We start from the raw sequence: 13,068 nt of genomic DNA, 5'->3' as shown, positions 1-13,068 counted from the left end.
TATATATATATATATATATATATATATATATATATATATATATATATATATATATATATATATATATATATATATATATATATATATATATATATATATATACATATATATATATATATATATATATATATATATATATATATATATATATATATATATATATATATATATATATATATATATATATATATATATATATATATATATATATATATATATATATATATATATGTTTTTAACTACGTAAAACTTGCGAATATACAACATTCTTTGCTGTCCCATCGTCTGTGCATATAAATAGATTGTCAGGTTTACCGACTCTTGAACATGCAACGCATAATGGTCCATGGGGAAACAATCCTTATTCAGATCTATACCTCATGATTCTATTGATTGCCCTTGAGCTTTGTTGATGGTGATTGCTAATCGACCATTTCCTTTGTTGCCGTCGTCATTTATATATCCCTCTGTGCCCCCCGGCGTCCCCGTTGTAGTTGTGTCCCTGTGTCCGGGTCGTCATTTATATTCCCTGTGTCCCCGTCGTCATTTGTGTCCCGGTGTCCCAGTCTGTGATTTCTATTTGAGTGTCCCGGGCGTCATTTATATTCGTCAGGATATTGTAGGGCATCGTAGCATCGATGAGTTTAAGCAATTCTTGTCAACTGATTGTTTCGCCTATAAAGAATATTATCCCGAGGTAAGAACTGATCACCGACCACAACGATTGCCACTTTGTTGATAGTTGCGTATCAGGAGGCATCAATTCGATTGCTGTTTTTAAGCAGAAGCACTAAATTATTATTTTTGTGGAAAAGATGATATATATAAATATATATATATTTTCTTTTTAGTTTTTTTGTAGTTTTTACCTTTTTAGTTTTTTTCTTCTTTTGTATTAATGATAAAGCCAAGGTTCAAACCTGGAGCCTCTCGGACCTAGAACCTGAAACATAACGCTTTACCAACTCAGCTACTTCGGCGTGAATACATTCGTTTTGAGCAGCTTCCTCGGGTGTTGCCATTGTAGGTTCTTCAGTTATTTTACAATTAGAAATTTCTCTTTCAACGGTCTTCTTACAATTAAAAATTTGTCTTTGAACGATATTCTTAAATACCTGTGTCCTGGTCGTCATTTATATTGCCTGTGTCCCGGTCGTCATTTGTGTCCCGGTATCCCAGTCTGTAATTTCTCCTTGAGTGTCCCGGTCATTATTTATATTCCCTCTGTCCCGGTCGTCATTTGTGTCCCGGTCTGTAATTTCTCTTTGAGTGTTTTTTCTTTTTAGTATTTTTTAGTTTTTTACATTTTTTCTTTTTTCAGTTTTCTTTTTCTTCTTTATTTTTCAGCTTCACTATGAAATACATATCGCCGAACCTTTGTTTTTTTAACTAAAATCTGGTAGGCATTGATGACCTTATCCAAGTCAAGATCCCAAACCCAATCATCATCGCTATCATTTTCAGTTTTGATATGTTTTGACTCTCGCTGTCCAGGTGGATCTTCATCTAACTGCGCGGTTTTGCGTTCTTTAGCCTCAAGCCTGTTTCCTTGCTGTTCTTTTGATTCCTCGGCACGCTTTCTTTTCTGACTTTCTCTATCAGCAGCAAGTTTTTTGGCATAGACTCTTTGAGCATCTTCATCGGCTTTTGCCATGGTAAGTTCATCAGTCATTGTAAACTTAAACATTAATAGATTTCTACGTGAACATATGTCTTAAATATCTTGAATGACGTCACCGTCAAAGCAAAAATGACGACAACTAATTTCATGACGTCAGCCGACACAGAAACATGACGTCACCTGATCCACAGACAGACAGACAACTTATTTTATATATATATATATATATATATATATATATATATATATATATATATATATATATATATGTATATATATATATCGTTTCACTTACGAGGGTGCTAGAGTGTTCAATCTTCGTGTGTTAACCCGATCAAAGTTAGGGCCAGCTGCGAGGACAAAGGCCAGGACATCAGCCCAAGCGAAGTGAGAGTAATGTGCAGGAATAAAACGCTCAAGCACTGGCTCAAGTGAAGTGAGTACCAAGTCAGCTACGGGGTGGAAAACAAGAGATTGGAATTTACGCAAAAAGCTTTTCTTTTCGTGCTCCTTCATGAGCCCCCTTGCTCTGGAGGTAAGGGGACCAACTGTTTGTATTATGCCTCTATCATTTATTTATTCAAAATAAGTTTGAAACCGACTCTTGTCAAAGGACTAAGTTGCCAAATGAGGATAAAGCTGTGTTCTAATTCATGATTTTACCGAGGGTATTGATGATGTTTTTGATGATGAAACGTAATTGCGATTCAATTGAAAAACGCAGGATTGCTTGTGTTTATGCAATTATTCAGTTTAAGCATAACCCCGGTACACCCTGCATTACATATAACCTGGATGTCAAAGTTTAGTGAGTTTAAGTCTGGTTTAAGTTTAAGGTTGTTCTGGATGTCAAAGTTTAAGTCTGGATGGTTTAGTGAGTGGTAGAATTTTCTCGATTCTGACGATAGCATAAAGACATGTTTCTTATAAATGTGCTAAGTTCATTCTTCGCAATTATTACTGCGTAAAATGGAGAAGACAGTGATCATCTTTTACATATTTTACCTTTCTTATGTATATGATTTCTTTTTGTACCAATTCACTTTCTAAGCTTGTTATTCGTTCTATTTTTGATTCATTGGCCTATTTCCATTCTATTTCATGGTTCTTGGCGTGTTCCCTCCTTACCATAAAATTCTCTGCCGGTCATTTGTCATCTGTTTTAATTCTTCATGCGTTATAGACACAAAAACGATACGACCACACATGGTGGTTGACATTATTGGTGTAGATGACACCAAATTAACTTCTTTCCGTTCCATGGTGGTTATAAATTCAGGCATGAATTTATTTTCCTCTTCCTGTGTTTCTTTGTAGAGGCTAAGATAACACTTCTTCTTTCTAGGGTGTAAAATCAGCAATTTCTATTGAATTAAGTAATTCTGGCGTGAAAGCAAATCATTCTTTCGTTTTATTCTTCTCAGACTGATACACGCTAAACCAACAAGCTCCTTCATTACATTGTAATTTAGCTTCTATGTCATCTAACACCAAATTTTGTTGTGCAACATTTTTGTGCAATTCAATGCGATTTTTGCTGCTTCTTGTTTCATGCCGTTTTCTTTAGCTGTTGAGAGTCATTTGTCATCTTTTGTAATTTTACATGCGTTATAGATCGTAAAAACGATACGACCACTCTTGGAGGGGAGGGGATAGTGTAATTTATGCTCTTGAAATGTGCTCGTAAATATGACGTTACTCATATATTCTTTTTTTAAGAAAATACTCTGACCGACTTTTCGCAAACGCATGACGTATCTAGATCGTTTTTTCAGGCCAAAAGTTTCAGACTGCCAATTAAAGAAAAAAAAAAATAAAATAATAGCCGTTTTCAAGAAAAATTTACAAATAAATATGTGCACAGTTGCTCGGTTAACGAGAATAAATAACAAGGAATTCAGTTTTTAAGTCCGAATTAAGCAAATTTAAAACTGATAGAGGTCCGTACTCCAAATGAGCACGCAATAGTTACGTAAAGAAAGTTTGCAAACAGTATCAAACCCTGTACAGAAAAAAAGCATTGGGTATCGTTCACTAGACTTACTACATCAAATGGTTAGTCAGGCTGAAGTACCTTTACTTGTATAGACTACGTGACTTTAGAGGAACGAATGTGCAACCATGCGGCATTGCTTTCTCCGTAACTAGCAACTTCAATGTGTAGTTGTTTTTTTTACTCGATTAGTTATCTCAGATTTTATAATCGATAACAGCTTGGTCCTCCATGAGGCAAAATCTTTGTCTGTTGCAACAAAAACGTCATTTTTCCTTGGCAGCATCTTTTAGTCACTTTAAAGGATTATAGAACTTTTAATTTGTGTTCGATTGAGCCCTCTCCCTATCTTCTGGACCATCTGTTTGGTACGATAACTCCTGGAAAAAAAACCCACCCGTGGTCCTTCTACTGGGAACAAGAACAAAAAAAAAGCAAAATTCCACGTTTTTCGATTGAGGACTTTGAAACCATTCTCCAATAAGCTGAACCTAATGATGTCATTTTCTTTAGGATCACTTGCTTTTTTTAGAATGTTCTCGTCCTTTTTTGAAAATCAGGCAAATTTTCTCAGGCTCGTGGTGTTTGATGTCAACATTAATCTTCATTGACTTTGTATATTTGAAATCAGCATAAACACCGATTCTCTAGATTTATTAATTTTTATCAAGATTCTTTTTTTAAGTCTTGGTTACTGCGCTGTTGGCCCGAGCCGGTCTTTGCTTCTGAACCATGTATTTTACTTCTATTTTGGAATATAGGCAGAATTTCTATCATTCCCTCTTTCTTCATTCTCTTTTGTCTTAGTTTCCCTCTGGTTGCTTAATTTTCCACTTGGGAAAAAATTTCTAGGGAGGATTGTCGAAGTGAGGGATTTCGTAGAGGGTTTTTCCGAGGAAGGATTTTCAACGGGGGGGGGGGGATTTATTTTGGGGGGATGAGGGGAGAATACGCCAGGCCCCTTACATGGCATATAACATTAAAGCAAAATGCAGGATGCTTACCCGTTTAATCCATTTAATTTATAATGAATGACCTACATACCGAAATCACTTTTTATTACACTAGATACAATTTTAAACATTTACAAGTTACAGGGTTTTACGGTGCATTTTGTTTTTGCAGATATAAGTAAATGTTTAGCAAATTTTGATGACAAAAAAAAGACATAAGACAGTTTAGGTTTAGTTTAGGTCGATTTTTAATGAACTTCAGAAAATTAGTCCCAATTTTATCATACTCATTCTTGTGATTTTCCCCCCGTATCTAAGTTGATCATAGATTGGCAAAATTTAGGGCTGTTAAACTTTATGGTTTCCGGTTGGATGATGGGCTCAGGTAGAATCCGCATTTGTCCCAACCGATTGAGCTAGGCAGAATATTTCTCAAATCTTTGCTAAAAGTTGAAAAATTGTCATTATCATTTCCGAATCAAAAATTTAATCGCCTTCTTAGTACTGCCAGATCAACTTGGGGTCTAAAACCGTCTGCCCTAAGATTGCTATAAAAAAATGCTATTGAAATTACTAATCTGTATGCTGCACCTGTATGGATTAGTGCAATCAGGAAAACGCATATGAGGAAGGCTCTACTTTCAGTTCAAATGCCTTCCCTGACTTTGATTTCCAAATCTTTTAGAACTGCTTCAAGTGAGGTCTAGGTGCCATCCTTCGTGTACTTCCAATTGATTATCAGGCTATCGAAATATCCTTGTTACATTATTTTAACAAAATCGTCCTAATGTCTGGCCAAGTTTCTCACCCCCTGTATTTCCATTATTCTGCCATTCTGCTGATCACAGCACCTTTACTGAAAAACTAGCTGCTCAATTTTCGGGCACAGATATTATAATAGAAAAGAATACCACTCCCTCTCTTACTGTTTCCCATACCGTTTAACACATGCAATATATATTAATTGTTATACTAGGTTCAAGAGTTCTGTTGTTTTTTCTCGAAAAAGTTTTTTCGAAGGATGACCTTTTGTATCTTAAAAAATTCAACCCGTCTCCTTACTTAACCCAATTAATGAATTATGCACAAATATACCCAATTAATGAGTTAAGACTGTGAAAAAAATAAGAATCAGAGTTCAAGGTGAACATTCCGTAATATAGCAATTTCAAACATTTAAATTGTGTACTTGTATTTACCATAAAAAGTCTTTTTACCATAAAATGGTGTTTACCAATAAATTGTTTCCCGTTTACAATAAATTAGTGTTTAAAATCACAAATTGAATTTTACGGTTTAAATTTAAATCCCAAGGTGACCAAAAGAAGTTTTATTCATAGTAAAATCGTTTGAACATGCTTAAAAATCATTGAAGTTAGAATGTAGAATAAAAACTTGTTCAGGAAGGCGTCTTTTAGCTTTTAAAATGAAATAACAAATATATGTAGTATCATTGAGACAGAGACTTTCAAAGACCAAAATGAATCGTTTATAGAAAAAAAAAGTCGATAACACAAACGAAATGCCACGGAGAAACAAGAAAGATGAGACTTTCAAAACGAGGAGGACACGCCGAAATCGTTCGAATAAAACTGTTTATTTATTGTATATTAGTTTCCTTGGCCCAAGGACTTCTGGATATAAGTTTCAAATTGATAAGGGAACAAAAAAAATGTTGCTGCTCGTTTCTGGTCCCCTGTTTCATTCCATAGCAATCCTGTTTCATTCCTGTTTCACCCATCCTTCATTCCATAGCAAAATGTTGCAGATCTTTTTGACCTATGTGACTCAACCCCCATTTAGGTTAACCCCGTGTTACTCAACCACAATTTTGCTTGGTATATTTCCCTTGGTTGACTACATCTAAAGGAAATACACTACATGGGTAGGGGGGGGGGAAGGAATTTTCCAGTGGAATTTTCCGAAGGTGCGGGAAAAGCCGAACCTCATATAATGTATAACAAGCCGTTTATTTGGATAAGAGCTATATATATATATATATATATATATATATATATATATATATATATATATATATATATATATATATATATATATATATATATATATATATATATATATATATATATATATATATATATATATATATATATATATATATATATATATATATATTTTTATATATATATATATATATATATATATATATATATATATATATATATATATATATATATTATATATATATATATATATATATATATATATATATATATATATATATATATATATATATATATATATATATATATATATATGTTTACGTGTTTTCTTCACGCTTAAAAGTACTTTAACAGCTAGCTTGTTTCTTTTTTATATATAAGTTAATCCAAGTGACTTTTGCGTGTCGTCCTCGTTCTTGGAAACTTCTTATTTCTCAATTCCTGGTGTCGTTCTTTTCGTGTTGTTGACTTTCATATCTGATAATCCTTTCCTACCTAACTCTGCCTTTGCATGACTAAATTTTACCACTTGTTTTTCATTGGCCTTGTCTTAGAATCTCAAAAGCTTGGAGACCATTAGGAAGCATTGTCATCCGTCACTGTCGTCAGGAACAATCTTCAGAATAGTTACAGTTTTTAGAATATTTTTTTGTAAATATCTTAATTTTTTTTTCTCCTCTGAATCGTTGCGATATAGGATATATTTAAACGAGTAACTGCTCTGAAACTGTGAGAACACCATGAAACAATATGCCTAGAAGAAGGTTCCAGTGTTAATAGGATCTTTTAAATTTGAGCCAGATATCTATTTATTTACCAATAAAAAAGAGAAATTGGCCAAAGCTTCACAATCCTTTTCCCTTTCCCATTTTTCTTTAAACATGTTTTTGTTTATTTTTCCACAAAAATTTGGCTGTTCTTTTGTGTGTTTTTATTGCTGCTGACATTTCATCGCAGCACCAAGCCGCCTGAGGCTAACACAGCTACGCGCTGTTCTCCCCAGCCCTTCTACTCAGAATGTCACTCTTGGATCGCTCTTTTAAGTTCTTGCGTTAAACATTATTGTGTTGAAAACTTCCGCCTTATTTGAGAGCATTCTGCTCTTTATGTAGCCCAGTTGGATTGGCAAAATGAGCAAGTTTTTGCGACCCACCCTCCTTATAATGTGACCTTAATCCCTTTGCCTTCTTCTCATTATAGCCCTAGTCATTTTGTCGAACTGTATTTTTTTCCAGCTTATTATTACAGTCGTTATTGTGCTATAAAGACCAGTTGCATAAACGGCGAAATTCGCATAACGAAAATGCTTATTGTGGAATTATCTAGTGGTAAATACTCGTATCTTTAGTTTTTATAAAGCAGTGTTTCTCATCGTTGAACCTCATTTCAGGTGAAAAAAAAATAATAAAAAAAAATCAATATCTTAACTAAACTTTGAAAAACGTCAATTGGTAATAGGTGAAGAAATCAATGGCGACACCACTCTTAAGGTTTATCTTCTTTCTGCAAGTTTTTGCTATGTTTTTTTCTGCTGTCCTACGGTTTTAATGTTCAGACATTCGACTATTATTCAGCTTCATCCAGATGAGATTTTTGGAATTTGCTCTTTATCTTTTTTATCCTGAAAAATTTGCTGCAAACACTTCAGAAACACTCACAAATAGGAAACTTTTCCTATTTTCAAAGAAAGCTTAGATCATTCTCCAGGAGAAAATCAAAGTAATATCATTATTCTGTCTCGATGAAGGGATAGAAACAAAACTAATCGGTTCAGTTATATAGTTATCGTGTCCTTCTGGTGCAGGTTACAGCTGTAGGCTCGTCGCAAAATCGTAGGTTTCATAGAGAACTTAAACTGCATGGTGATCTTCAGTCTAGTTTAAGTTTTGGCTTCATTTTCATTGTAAGGTATGTTTGTTCTAGGGCTAATTTCCTTGTTCATAATAATTAATGTTCTTTGATATCTTATAGAAGCTAATTTATGTTAGTTTTTTGTTTTGAAATAACATATGCCAGAAGTTTTTTAAACGAATAAAGGAATAAATTATTTTCGCACTTTTGAGCAGTTTGGTTTAATTTTTATCAAGGATTCTTTCTTTAGCAGAAATGCTGGACTTAAAAAAAGAAGTCTTTGCTGGTTGTTAAATTTCAGGGGGTTTAATAGGCTGGGGCAAAGCCTCTCAGGATTTAGTTTAAGTTCAAAGAAGATAGCACAGTATGATTTAAAGTAAAGATAGGCTGACTGATGCTGAATATTTTACTGCTTTAGTTAATATGTAGCTGTCACGGATTCCACGAGTATCTAATTACATTTATGGGTGTATTGCATGATGTGCTTTATTTTTCACATTGAAACAAATTGTTGTACGGAGGTACAACATGCACAAAAACTGAGATGGAAGTGATAGGGATTGTAAACTAAGGGATTACGACTAGCTTAATTGATTAAATTATGACCTGGTCTTTTCTGGTCTTAACTTTTGATATTCTATCATGATGAAGTGGGTTAGTGTCCCATATATTGACTTCAACCACGTTGTCTTTACATTGTCGTGCCGATAATCAAAAGGTGCATCTCACTTTCTGAAAATGAAGTATTGTGTGCCTAAGAGTTTTTGAACATTAGTGATGTTTGCAGAAGCATAACATCATCAGAGATATGTGATTGGGCGAAAATTCACCTTTTCCAGCTAAGTGGCTATATCTATAAAGTAGAAATGTAAAGTATAAAATATAAAGAATGAAATAATAAACTGAAAATGTATAATAATAAAATGTCTGCCTATACAAATTACTTATGTTTGGAACTCCTGGGTATGGAGATAACGAGCTTTTGTGGCATGAGCAGTTTTGCAAGGCCGTCAATAATAATGATGATAGTAAACACTCGTGTCATCATTAATCTTCAGCTCTCAAAAAAATTAAATCACGCTCTACAACTGGTACCTGGAACGAGTGTATCTCATTATACTTACCGAGTCAGTAGGTTTCCTATCTTCACATGAGAGCTTACGTTACGGATTTTTGTACCTTTTTCACATCTGTCGGCCAGGAGGCTGAAGATTAACCTAACCTAACCTGGTGCTAGTTAAGTTTAAAATATAGAACTAAAAAGGCTTCGGAGCTTTTTTTTTTTATTCCAAAGAATTTAGGCTATTGGAATTGAGCAAACATTTCTGTTGAACAAGATGGCGCTGGTCTAGGTCGTAATTGATCATTGACTTAGAAACCTAGATCAGCGTAAAATCCAAGGGAAGATTACTTTATTCAAATGTTGACATGTTAAGGGTTGTGTCATATTTGTTAAATTTTGATGTATTTTGAAGATGGATATGTCCAAATTATGTCAATTGCTAAACCTTTCATGGTAATTAATGGCAAGCAAAGAGCATCCTTCATCAATGTTAATTGAAATTCTTGAAACATAGGAAAATTGAAAGCAACATTGTGCTTTCCAATTGGGAGTGAAGGCTCGAAAGGGAATTTTGAGATTGTTTGTAATGCCTTTAATTTTTCATGAGAGGTACCTCAGATCTATCTAGACGTAGGACTAGAGGAAAATTACCTCTTGACTTTCCATTCATTCGATTTAAAAGCAGTTACTTTAAACTAGCCGCCAGTGGTGTGTGCTGTGTGACTGGCTGCTTCTGAGAAAGATTTTGCGTGTAAAAAGATTATATTTACAAAATTAAATCTCTTTTGACAAGGGTGCGTGAAATCTGGTAGCACCTCTGACTTGTGGGTTACCGCTACGGAGCAACACAACGGACAATGCGTACTTGACGGAATTTGAACCCGCTAAAGGCTCACACGAAGTTTTTGGATTTTTATTCGTGTCAAATTTGATCGAGAACCAACAGGCCTCTCTTATAATTGTGGATGGCAAGATTTTTGTTTTTTTTCTTCACAAAGGGCCGATCGAGAATGAGACTCTGATTTTAGATCGTGGCTGCTGACCAGGTCTTCAGGGTGATTGCTGTGTACACGACCTTCGAAATGTTATCTTAAGAAAACAAGTGGCTCCTATACATTTGGTTTATACCAGCCATCTAAATTGTTGGAGTATTATTTATTGAGGATGTATGTTTTACTGTGACGCTTCTGAGAAGCTTGGTGTTACCAGGCTAGTGATACCAGTAACTCAGGCTAGTGATACCAGTACTCTGTCGTAGTGATTTTGTTTCAAAAACAGCAAAGTGGCACTATCATCTGTCTTAGAAGTCTAAGTTTAACACGCACAAATGACGATAGGTATGAGCAGCGAGTTGAATAGCCCCTCTTTGAGCGTTGTTGATAAGTTCTTATTTCTCCAGATAGGTATCCCAGTTTTGAAGCTAGAATTCTTAAGTGTCACGCGTATTTACTTGAGCAGCACATTGCATTACTTTTCGGGGTGTTAATGGTCATCCTAAAAAGTTTGGTGATTGTTTAGACGTTGTCGGTGTGAGATTGGAAATCGCTCTGGGATTTGGCGACTAGGTCTGTATTATCGGTCTAAGCTACTTTGTCTGTCCCTACTCCCCCTACGAGGGTATCTGTCGGGTTGTCCGTGAGTGAAAGGATTGAAATTAACAAAATAATGGAAGAGCTCTGATGATAACAAGCAACCTTGCAGAACACAAGTAATGTTCCAAAGCTTTTGTAAAGGTTTTCTCCAGCCATAACATGGCTTCTTAACTTTGTTTACATGTCTATCGGAGAGGCAAAGTTAAGGGGGTTCCCAAAGTGAAGAAGGATTTGCTATAGATCTTCCCTCCAGATGGGGTCAAAGGCCTGTTTGAAATCAATCTAGAAGTGGTAGGTACTGTGGTCGAGTTCAAGATTTTTTTCCCGATCTGACGGTCCTTGAAAATTCGGTCAATTGTGGACCTGTTTGGTCGGAAACTCGCTTTGTATTCTGGGATCTCTTTTTAGTATATTTCTCATAGATAGCAAAAATGGCCTACTTTGTATTAGGCAACTTTGGGGATTTTGGGATATAGATCGACGAGGGGTCTGCACTTGACGTTCGGTAATTCTGGCTGTATTCCATCAGGGCCAGCAGGTTTGTTTATATTAATTTCTGATTGTTGCTTTTATTTCCGAGTTAAGAGAGGACGGACTTTTGTCTGTAAAGATTACGGGGAAACTAGATAGTATTTGGGGTTAGGGAGGATAGTTGGATTCAGATTTTTCTCAATGTTCTCTTTTTTGTATCAAGAGCGAATTCCATCTCTGGATTGTATCCAGTTGCCTTGTTCGTCAAGGAGGAAGTAAGCCTTGAGATCCTTCTTTTTAGCTAATTCCCTCACACTTCTACACATGTATTGCAAGTCGTCTTTCTAGAAAGCTCTTTCGCACTCTTCATATTTTTCCTTTATAAAGGCATCCTCAGTACGGTACACGGCTTTCTCTATAGCCAGTTTAAGTTGTTTATATCGGTCTCTACTTCCCTGTCTGGATAATCCATGGCTTCTCGTCAGCCTTTTTAGGCACCCAGTTTGGACACAGATGCTACTATTCACTAGGTAGTCAATTTCACTCTTAGACTGAGTTAATGAGACTCTTGACACGAGTTCCCAGATCTTGTTGGATGAGATGGTAGTGTAGGCTGTTCGGGCCGGTGGTCACTCAGGAGGTCTACTGGAAATTTGGAGAGATCTATAGACTGCTTTGAAGCTATTTTAAGTCTCGTTTTGAAATTAGACATAACAAGCGAGTGGTCACTATCAAAGTCACCAGTGGCTAGCGTGGCGGTGTTAGTAACAGACGAATTCTAACGCCTAAATACGAGGATGTACCATATGCTATTTTTAGTTTTTCTGTCTGTGGCATTCCTGGTAGTTTTGACAAAAGAGTAAGGAAATGGAAAACCTCAGTAAATTATTTTTAGTGATCTCTTCTTTAAAGTGATCTCTTCAATTTTATCACTCTCTTCTTTTGTCAGACCTAAATACCAAACAGGATATGCATATTCTAAAAGCGGGAGGACGATCACTCAGAAAATTAATCAATCAGATTAATCAACTCAGATTGCAATCCAAATACTGTTTTCAATGCTGTTTAAAGTTTACAATCAATTTTGTATTTTCATGCCAATAGATCAGAGGAGATGACAACCTTAGCTGGCTAGTGGTACTGCTGAGAAGGTTTGGGTGTTTATACGGTTCAAATTCAGGTAGGCTTTTCGTAAGGTGTGAAAATGTTGTTACTGCGCACCTTTATTATCCACCACATAGACTTGTTCCGCTCCAGATATTACCTTCACTATAGAAAGATCATCTATATACTTCCGTCTAGCCTGATAGCTATTTCAGTGATCATCAAGAGAAAGCATAAAGGACCGATCACAGTTCCTTCCGGGACAGTGCAGAAAACCAGCAAAGAAGATATATATATTTTTTTTTACAATCTGTCCCTCTTGCCTCATAAATTTGACATTCAGGAATATCTTTCTCCGTCATCTTTTCAAACAAGACGTCTGTGAAACCTCCCTTCTTCTCAGAAAAACCTATAACCACCCGTGAAAATGAAATTGAGACTGGCTATCTTGTCCTT

At 35.3% G+C, this 13,068-nt stretch overlaps 1 protein-coding gene across 5 annotated transcripts in view; it reads left to right on the top strand.

The window, feature by feature from the left end:
* LOC136027371 (calmodulin-binding transcription activator 1-like) overlaps positions 1 to 13,068 on the top strand; it is a 286,895-nt gene that overhangs the window by 179,614 nt on the left and 94,213 nt on the right. The window lies entirely within an intron of this gene.

This window comes from Artemia franciscana, chromosome 5 (assembly GCF_032884065.1).
Source record: "Artemia franciscana chromosome 5, ASM3288406v1, whole genome shotgun sequence".
NCBI classification, from domain to species: Eukaryota; Metazoa; Arthropoda; class Branchiopoda; order Anostraca; family Artemiidae; genus Artemia; species Artemia franciscana.
Note: the sequence above shows the minus strand (reverse complement) of the source record. Positions and strands in the feature narration are given on the sequence as shown.